The sequence below is a fragment of the Durio zibethinus genome, chromosome 4 (assembly GCF_047325235.1).
Source record: "Durio zibethinus cultivar Kanyao isolate XHJ-2024 chromosome 4, ASM4732523v1, whole genome shotgun sequence".
Classification (NCBI taxonomy): Eukaryota; Viridiplantae; Streptophyta; class Magnoliopsida; order Malvales; family Malvaceae; genus Durio; species Durio zibethinus.
In genome coordinates this window covers 34,605,369-34,616,386 of record NC_143165.1, presented here as the reverse complement: position 1 = coordinate 34,616,386, position 11,018 = coordinate 34,605,369, and the positions used below count along the sequence as shown (strand labels likewise).

The following is an 11,018-nucleotide window of genomic DNA, read 5'->3' as shown; positions in this document are numbered from 1 at the left end:
ATTTATGTGATTTTGATTACTTGTCAGTTGAAGCTCTAAACTCATTAATTCATGCTCTAGAGCTTTTTTCTCACTTTGTAAATCGAAGTTCCTATTCTGTTCCTTCTTTAGCTCGACTTTCAGCTTCTCACTTTTTCTTTGGTACCTTGCTATTTTTTCAGAAACTCTTAAAAGTTTTTCTTTTCACTCATGCTATTCTTTGGTGAGTGTGAAGATTATTTCTTTGTTCTCTTGAGCTCTGTTTTTTCAATATTCCACTATATCTCGTAGTTCTTTCATATCCTTCTTAGATCCCTTTAAAAGTCTACTATCTAACCTCAATTTTTTATTTTTTTGATGTAAATTTTACAGATCCTCTTTCAATACTTTTTATTTTTTAGTTAATTTTTGTACTGCATCATCTATCATCATCAAATCATATCTCAATTGGTTAACCTGATCCATCATAGCCATCTTTTTTTTTCTCTAACCTTTTTCTTCAATCTCAAACTCTCGTTGAGCGATCTCAAAAGTTAACAATACCGATACTGAAATAGGAGCTGACAACTTCTCTGAAACATCGACTGGTAGAGGCTTAATTTCGTTAACCATTTTCATCCTCTACGTAAGGTAACCTTCTGCAACATTATCTGTGAATCTAGCTGGGCTCATTCGATTGACCTATTTTTATGCTTTGATGATTTCACGAATCCTTTTCACATAATCGGGTGTTTCATAATCAAACTTGAATGAACCGAACCTATGAGTCATAGAGATAAACTACCGTGAGTCATATTATCTTTAAACCATAAAAGGCACGTAACTCACTACCTCTCATATTCCTAACAAAGGTACTTTTGACTCATCTCCACAACTATACAAGATGGCCATCGGAAGTATCTATGGTGTCCTCCATGTTACATCCTCGCTAGTGAGCTTGAAAAAGAATGCCAACCATTGACTTTTTGTCCAATCTTTTCTTCATTCTTTAGTAACAAACTCTTTGATAGAGATAAAATGAACGGAGAATGGTCGAAATGATGTATTTTTTTCCCTAAAAGTGGCTTCTAAGCCAATCGAAGAGCAATTGCGCACACCCTGTAAACCATCATTCACCCTTTTTTTGATAAAAATTAAGTGATCTAATAGTCTCTGCCAAAATAGATGGTGGTTTACACCTTTATCTAATTGCTTAAAGAAATCAATCACTGATGCTTCTATATGTCCTAACACCTTAGGGAATATCATCAATCCATACATGGCCAAAGCAAACACATCCAACCTCTGATCAGTATCAATATACTTTTTTATGTACTCGACCAAAAATGCTGATGAAATGGTCTCAACCTCGTTCTTTTCCTTCTTGTGCTTGTCTATCTCTTCAACCCTTACTTGCATGATCTTGGCTAACTTCTTTCTATATTCGATAGTCTTATTCTCTTTCCAATAGATCTTGTCTTGATTGATAGACTTTATCCGGAGTAAAGAAGAATATTCTTCAATCGTGGGTGCCAAGTTTTCTTGGTTGAATACAAAGCATCGATAAGAAGGATCCCAGAATTGTATTACGACTCTCATCAGCTGTTCATCAACTTTTACTGACATAAGCAGTACCACTTCTTCGTATTTCTTGAAAAAAAATTCTTTTCTCTCTGTTCCTCACTATTTCCAAATAACTTCCAATTCTAATATATCATTCTGACTGAGATCCATATGCATTGACTGTGGTAACACCGATATGTGACCATATACTAAGCAATCTCCTTTTTTCCCCTGAGAACTTTTTGAATAGCTCTTGACCTTTAAGTAACTCTTACACACAAACGACATCCTTTAGGTTTTTTAAAAGTTTTTCTTGCTGAAGATTGGTCCAAAACAATAACCTCTAGAAATATAGTACCTATATGATGCATGCAACAAAATTGAAGACAATAAAACAAATCAATAATGTAAATAAAACAAATAAATAAAAATGAGTAAATGAATGAACAAATATAACATACATCATAACAGAATATACATAGTGTCTTAATTTAGGTAATTTTCTCGTAAAAAGGACAGTATGGCTCTATCCTAAAGTTGGACCTTACAGCTCATTATATGTCGGGTTAAGATTTACATGTCTAAAGTTTCTCAGACTATTCCTCACATCATCGTCCATTATAGACTAGTAAGGCTTTCCGATCCTCACCCATTACAGGCTATTAACGGAATAGGTTCAATCTGAGTGAAAGTATTTCGCTAGCAAATGTGAAGGTTATCACCTCACAAGAGCGTAGCTACTTCATTTCCTCATAAAAGGGATAGAGCTTGGGTTTAAAGCTCATGCATGAATTTGTAAAGTGTGTGCAAAATAATACCATAAACACAAAATTAAAATAAGATAACAACTAACATACAATTTATCTTATTCATTAACATATATATTTTTGAAAAATCAAAATAAAGGAGATTAAATGAAATGTCAAATAAAACCAATTAAATCAAACAATTCTTAATAGCGCATAATTAAAAATTTTGGCTTGACTCTCGAATTTAGTCCCCAGCGGAGTCACCAAGCTATCGTAATAGTTTTGGGACTGCTAGACGTAAATGAGTTTTAAAATCAAAATAAATGAGGAGAGTCGCCACCAATCTTTGTTAGGGTATGATTGGCCACCCAAAAATTTATCTTTTTAATAAAACTATAAAAACGGGTTTAAAGTTTATCCAAAAGATAAATTTTGATCTATAAAAAATCAGATTAGGTCCAAAAGTCGATTACGTGTGGGGAAGGATTAGCACCCCCACAACGCTCATAAATTGATATCATTTAATTACGCACTATTTTCGGTGTTGGATAAAATGGTTTTAATTTGAAATTTAACACTAATTCCCTTCATTTGGAAAAATAAAATTTTGCTAAAATTTTTATTTAGAAATATTGAAAAAATCTTTAAGTTAAAGAATTATCTTAAAATTCTCCAACATTTACGCATAATTTAAAATAACTCTTTTCGCTTAAGATTTAACACAATAATCCTTAAAATGAAATAACAATCTTTATAGAAAATAATTATTAGTGACTCTCCAACATCTAGGCAGAGTACCAATAATTATTTCTTTCGAAATGTTATTTTTATTTTATTTTATAATATCACAATTTTTTTTTAAGTATTATTCTTTTTTTTATTATAAAATATTTTATCATCAAACAGTAAATTAAAGAGAGAATAATGCAGACAATTATCAATGATAATATGCTAACGTATGTATGCTAATGAATGTCATGTAAAATAAAATGCAATTTAAAAATTGGGTTCTTAAGTATAATAAGAACACCTCGACTCTCCAACATCTAGGCAGAGCTTAAGTGCAACTGTTTATATTTAAGATCTCAATTTACTATTATACTTTTTATTTATTAATCTTATTATTAATGTGAATTAAGAACTCGTGTGAAAAACTTAATGAAATGAAGTTTTCTAAATACCCCATCATTTAGGCAGCATTCGGGAACAAATTATTTCATGTGAGATTTTCACACGTATTCTTAAAGTTTTGAAATAGATTTAGGGTAAAGGTTTAGGGTTTAAGTTTAGGGTTTGAAGGTTTGGGGTTTAATTAAAACACGAACATCTCTAAAAATTTCCAACATCTAGGCGAACTTTTGGAGCAAGTTCAATTTTTATAATTTTTTAAAAATTAATTTAAGAAACATAAAAAAATATTTTAAAATATTTTTTTAAAATCTTTTTTTATGAAAACTTATTATCAAGATTATTAACTTATTTAGTATTTTTATAATAATCATTCCCTAATATTTAGGCGAAATTATTATTTTTAAAACATGATTTAATTTCCTCCAACATCTAGGCAGAGAAAATAAAAAAATTATTACATTATTATTATTATTTAAGCATTTTAAATATCTTTTTTAGTTATTGTCCTATATTATTTTCATTTTATTATTATTAAAAATAATTAGATATTTATTCGAATAAATTTAAATATTTATCATGCATAAATATAAAAACTTAAAATAATAAAAATAATAATATATATAAAAAAATTAGAAAAAAAAAAAAAAAATTTTACTTGAACCGGACCGGTCAACAGTTCGATCAACGTTGGTCTGGGCCAGTCTGACCGGTTCGACGGTTCAATCAGCGGTTCGGACGATCCAACGATTCAGATCAGTTCACTGGCGATTCGTTTGAACCAGTTCAAGGCTGACTGAAGCAGGTCATCCGGTCGGGTTGCACGGATCTCAAGTCGAGTTCGATCCATGCGCGAATCCTCTATGCTTGAAACTGGGTCGTTTTGGTCCTATGCTCAAAACGACGTCGTTTTGCCCCTATGTTTTCTATAAAAATCATATTTTTTTTCTCAGTCCATTTCACCATTTCACAGAAAAAACTGAAGCTTTGGGGTTTTCTCTGGTTTTCGCTGGAATCCAACGTCGTTCGCTACTCTGGCCATCGTGTGGGTCACCGTCGACGGTGGTCGTCGGTGATCGAAAAAGGTTCAGAAAGTCGCCAGAAATTTCTCTCGACGTCCTTTTTCCAGATCTGACTCTCTTTTCACCAGATACAACCCCGATCGTCGTAGATCAGGACTTGAAGTTTTTTGTCTTTTTTTTCTTTTTTTTTAGACTAAAACTGATATGTTTTCTTTGTTTTTGTAGGGAGCTTGGTGATGAGGTTCCTCCTTACGGGGAGAACTGTTTGTCTTTATTTTTTGTTTCTGTTTGGGTATGGGTTTGGTGAAAGCTGTTCAGAATTTGAGTTTTTTATACGTGGGGATAGAGGTTCTGTCTGGGGCTGTTGAAAGTATTTTGAGGGGGGTAGTTCGTCTGAGCTCGAGGGTTTGTCGTGGGGGTGGATTGAATAGGCCCTTTTTTTTTCGAGAGAGAGAGACTGAAGAGGAAAGGGGCTAAGGGTTTTAAAGAGCTTTAAATAGGGGGATCTGGGTGGCTGTAGGTAGGCTGAACAGAGGGCTAGTCGAGGTTGGACAGGGGGCTGGTTGGGGGCGACAGCAGCACCGTACTAGCCCTCTGGTTTCTATCTTTTTTTTTTTAATTATTAATTTTTTAAAATTATTATTATTATTATTATTATTATTAAATTGAAATGAAAACAATAGACCCGGACAAAATCGATGTCTAGAAGTCCCTTAAAGATTTTTAAAGATTTTTTTATGATTTTACTTTAATAGGTGTCTAAACTTATTAGTTTGTATAATTTACTCATAAAATTATATTAAAATCTTACAACACTATGGTGACAATTTTTTTTTTATTATTCTTATCATCCCCACCATGTGTAAGTATGCATTTTTTTATTAAAGAATGTCTTATTCAATTGTCAAGATATCATATATACTTAATCAAGTTGCTATTTAATTTATCTTGCAATATCTGGTAGTTTTTTTTTTTTTTAAGTAGAAAGCCTCTAAATCCACCCTTAGTGAAAAATAAGTAGTAAATATCTTAATATTTCTATAAAAGTTCTAAAGCTTTTATATTTTAACTCAATATAAAAGTTTACATCAATAAATAGATTTTAAATATAATCATGCTTCTATAGTATCTTTTAAGATTTTTTATATCAATTCATAAATATTTATATCAATCTATTTCATTATGGACACTACTAATAATTTTTATTATCATGAAAAAAACCATTTCCATTACTCAAATGGATCAAATAGCATTCCTTTTGCTATTATAAAATTTTTCATATTTACAAGATCTTTGAATCACTCATGACTTTCAAAGTAAATATATTTTGAAAATTTCACTATATAAAATCATAAATGATAAATTCTTTGTACAATTTATGAACTAGACTATATATATAAGAAAAAATTACCACAATGTGATCAAGATTGTGGCATTAATTTTGACTTATAGCTATTCTAAGCCAGCCATAATAATCTATATCATACCTACAAATTATATAGATTTGATTATTGAAATTATCTCATTTATAGTGATGGCTTTAGTGAAAACCAACTATCTCAAATGTTATTATAAGTTTCCAATGCATATATTAATTGCCCATTGGCCAATTCAAAGTTTATGACTATTGAAATATCTAAACTTGATTTCAAAATTTTATGAGAACTTTATTTTTCCTCCATTGTGCAGCTTATATAGCTTTGTTATTTACCACTTTTAATTGGTTATAACATTTTTGGATATATAATAAATTTAAACTTTACTAATATGATCAATATGCCTATGTACAATAAGAGTCTATAGTATATTTAACTCCAATTTTAAATACTTTTACAATCATTTTGTGATTAACATGTTCGTATTTAGATCATCATATCAATACAAGTCATGAAATATGAATCCAAAGAATTATTTTCATAAAATAGCATAAACAATAATTATAATATGAGTTCTACTCATATATTATGTAAAAATTTGTGATGAATTTGCATTAGTTAAATCATTAATTGGCTAACTCTAAGACTTACGACTTTCACAAACTAATATTATTATTTAAGCCCATATGTTAATATGATATATAACCAGCCACTTCCTTTTCATTGTCGTGAATCTATTGAAAACTTCGAAAACTTGTGCACTTTTCATTTTAACAACCTATAAAATATCATTTTTCAAGTACAAAAAGTAAAAATATCTTCATTATTTTTAGCCAATAATATATTAATTGGATGATGGTATTCTATCTCCATAATCCATATCTTTTTTAACGTATAAGAAAAAAAATTTCATCCTATTCATTTCATTTTCATAATATATGGTAAACTGTACCAATATTCTCCATGCCATCACAAAATGATATTAGATACATGCATGTACCAGTGCCTTTGGATTATTGAGTTTTCAAGTTCTTTTCTAATTTATAAATATGGCTAATTTAGACATTGATAAGCATAATTCAAAATGCTTGTAATCGACAAATGCTTCAATATTTTTAATGACATGCCTTTTCTTTTAATCAATCATCTAATTAGCCCAAATTGTTGGCCAAATTTTAGTTAGTGATACTAACATAAAATTTACAAAATATAGGGATGCCATAGATATATATACTTAATGTATTCAATTAATCCATGAAACATTATATCTTAATAAAAACTATTCACATACATCAATTTAATTTTAATTGGTTTTCATGAAAATTGAACACTAGTCAAAATTTGAACTAATAATAAATTTTAAAAAATATCAACCTTTGATTTATAAACGACCAACAAAGATAGAATCATACAAATAGTTTGACTCAACTTATTATTTCAATTTTGGTGTCGTGATTTAAAAATAAAACTAATCTTGCAACCAAATCTTATTTTCTGCATATATTCTCCATTTACATATAATTTTTTATGGTAAATTTCTTTACCCATTTTCGATTGTTTTCATAAAAATCATGAGACAATTTGTTTGTTCTATATATAATCAAAACATGACAATTAAACAATCAGCCATTCCATTAAAACTTAATTTAATTCATTACTTGATAACAAGTGATAATTCTTTTAGTGGTAAATCAATTCATGTATTTCTTTTTTTATGTTTTCAGGCTATTTTCCATCCCAGTCTTTATAAGCAATGATTTTTCAAATAGATATAATATAATTTATTAAACCTAATTGTAGAGTCAATTTCAGTATATGCATAAGTTTATGCAATGTAATCAATATTTTGCATATTGTGTTTTGACTTTACATACAAATAAAATTAATTATTAACATATTTATATCATTCAGTCAATTTTCTTACTAACAATTATGCAAAAAATACAATACATATATGAAATGTAAATCTTCATAAAAATTAACATTTTGGTCTATGAAAGTATTAATTCTTTGACACCTTGAGCCTCATCTTATATTGATCTCCAAATCATGCTAATTTCTTTTCATTGTATATTTCTCATACGAAATATAAATTTCTCATAATAGCCTTTAAATTGTTAGAAAAAATAAAATAAGAGAAAAAATAATAAAAAAAAATTTTGGTTTTTAAGTGTAAAAAAAACTTGCTTAAAGGTAATTATGCCTTTAGGATACAACAAAGCCTCAAAATCTTCAATTAAAAATAGTGAAAATAATTATACTGAAATATTTATTCATAATGAATAAACATATATAAATTTTTATTCAAATGATTCAAATAGTTATGACTTTCTGTATAATCATAACTTTTATGAATAATAATATATTTATATTTAAATAGTTATGACAATTTATTTTATTATAATTATTTTTATTCATACATAATTATTTAAAATATGAATAAAATTAATACAAAATTAACTTTATTTATCAATAATTAAATCTTTTTACTAAATGTAAGATACACTACATTCTAAACTATCAACATAATATAAAATAAAATATGCATTCAGTTAGGTATTAAAATTTTAAAATTGAAGCAGGTATTATCTTTGTCTTGACAATGATGGATCTAAATTTTTTTTTGTGTCTACTTATGATATATATATAAAAATTACTGATAAATTTATTAATTTTTTCAATAAAAAAGGTGTACAGGAAATATTTTTTTCTTGGACGCCCTAAATTTTTTTTTTTTTAAATTTTTGAGATTATCCATAAACACACTATCTAAACATGTGGATTTGCCCGTGTCTCGAAATTTGAATGTTAAATACATGATCAGATTTATATTTTAATCTACACTTTATTAGTGGTTATTGCTATTTTTTGATACAACTGAATTCGTAGCATGATGATAAGAGAAAGATTGCAAATGTTGGATTTTGAACCACAAATATGTTGGATAACTCCTATTGAGGTTGACCGCATTAAACAATTAAACTAAATCTCGGCTTCTAAGTTATTGCTACTTCTTTATATATATACTGTGGAAAACCTTTAAATAAAGTTTTTTAAATGAAATTTATGAAATTTTTTAATAATAATTATAAAATAAAAGTTATAATTAAAAATTAAAATAGATAGATTAAAAGGTATTGTTATATAGATCAAATGTGAAAATTTTGAAAAAAAATTTAATAAAATTTTAGATACTTTTTCGTAAAAATTTTCACAAAATTACGATTAAATAAATATCAATTAAATTTAAATTATAAATTATATTTTTAATTTTTTTTAATGTTCATATTAAATTTTATCAATTTATCAATTTAAATTTTTATTAAATTAATTTTTTTAAAAAAAACTTCACAAACTTTACATAAAAAATATCGTATAAGTTTTGTCCAAAAAAGAATTATCAAGCTTTGGCCTCTTAGAGACACCTTAACCGTTAAAATTCACAATTTCTTTAGAGATTTTAGGTTTGAATCTTAAAAAATGAAATATGAGGCCGATGATATTTGGGTATCATTTCAGTAGTCTGGTGAATTATGGTGTAATTGCCAAATATCATTCTGAAACTATGCCAATGTTGAATATAAACTTTAAAAGATGAAAATAAAATATTTTTACTCTTTCGAGGAATTATTTAGTGGAAATTTCATCAGCAATGGCTACATATATATGATGCAGAATTTTAACTGACAACATACATAGAAATTACATTTAAAAGCTAGGGTAGGCAGAGCTGTTTTTCTTTACATCTTCTCCTAATTCTTGGGAAGGTAAGCATCCAGAGACTTGGTGATACTGGAGGCAAACTCCAAGTCTTTCTCAGGATCGGGGATGTTCTGGTTTTGCTTTTCGTATATCAAAGTCCATTTCACCAAGCTTCCCTTACCATTAACCGTCACACTAACAGTGGCTTTGATAGTCTTATAATATTTTATCATATCACCGTCCAATGCGTTAAAAGTGATTGACTTGTTTCGATCATCAATAGCCTCTATGATCTCCGAGCAACTCTCAGAAATCCCTGGAAGAAGAGCAGTCGAGCCCAAGATCATCGGTTAGGCATTTATTGTTCAGTTGTTTCAAATAGCAGATTATAATTAATCAAACTAACAAACATGTCTATAACATCCAGAATGAATATACATACATACATACTTACATACATATATATTTATATATGTATATAGTAGCTAGCTAGGGACTTAGTATTCGTTTACCAGCAACATATTTCCATTGCCTGACTGATCCCACTGTCTCCCAGTCACCCTTAGCAATTTTTACGTCTTTTATCAGTTCAGTGCAGATCTTGGGTATGAGGTACATTTTGCGCTTGAAAATATCGTAGGCCTTATCAGCAAAGGACTTCATCCCCGTTTGGACCTAAATTTTTGCAATCTGATCCTTTTTTTTTGTCTGCTAATGTACGAACCAGAAACTAGAAAAGAATCGGAGATATAGAGTTGCTCAATGGCAATAATTTACACCCATGTACATATAAAAGGAGAGAGATTCTTCCATGCCCATGGATCGGATATTTGACAATTAATTGTCATCCAGTGGCGTCCTTTTCACCAAAACTAACCGCTTGCCCAACGGGGTTCAAAGATTCAAAGGCCTTCCTCAAATGGGATTAACAATTTTGCGGAATTGAGACGGAAAATGTCAAATTCCAAATGAAAGTTTAGCGAATTCTTGTGATCTTCATGTTTCCATCAAGCTTGGTGAGCTCTTGGCATATTCATGTTCAGTTGTTTGTTGTTTCTTTCTAACTAAAGAGCTAATACGTGCTAATAGATCATTTCTACTCCTAATGACAAATGTAGATATGACCTGTCATTTAAAAATTATCACGTAATATTATGAGAAGCTAGAAAGAGAAGAAGACGAATTGATAAAAGCTTTAATCTCAGTCATAAATCTTGTGAGATCCAACAATTAGAAAATGTATACATAAATCTAAAAAACAAACACATTTTTATATCCAAAAATAAATAAATAATAATCTTCATTGGATTGAAAAATTCTAGAGCTTTCAATTTAATTTGTATCAGTATCCGAAGTGGTCCTTTGATACCAAAATCAAACCCCCAGTTCCATATTCATTGATATTCACTGCCCCAAATTCTCAAGGGTCAAGCTGGCAAAGCGAGGGTAAATTCATTACCAAATCTGGGAGTGGACCCTTAGTGTATCTAGTAGGAGAGATAGAATTATGTTGAGGAGGA

General features: G+C 28.9%; 1 pseudogene; it reads right to left on the bottom strand.

The window, feature by feature from the left end:
- Positions 1-9,548: 9,548 nt before the first annotated feature.
- On the bottom strand, positions 9,549-10,161 carry LOC111289029 (kirola pseudogene; annotated as a pseudogene).
- Between the last annotated feature and the right edge of the window lie 857 nt (positions 10,162-11,018).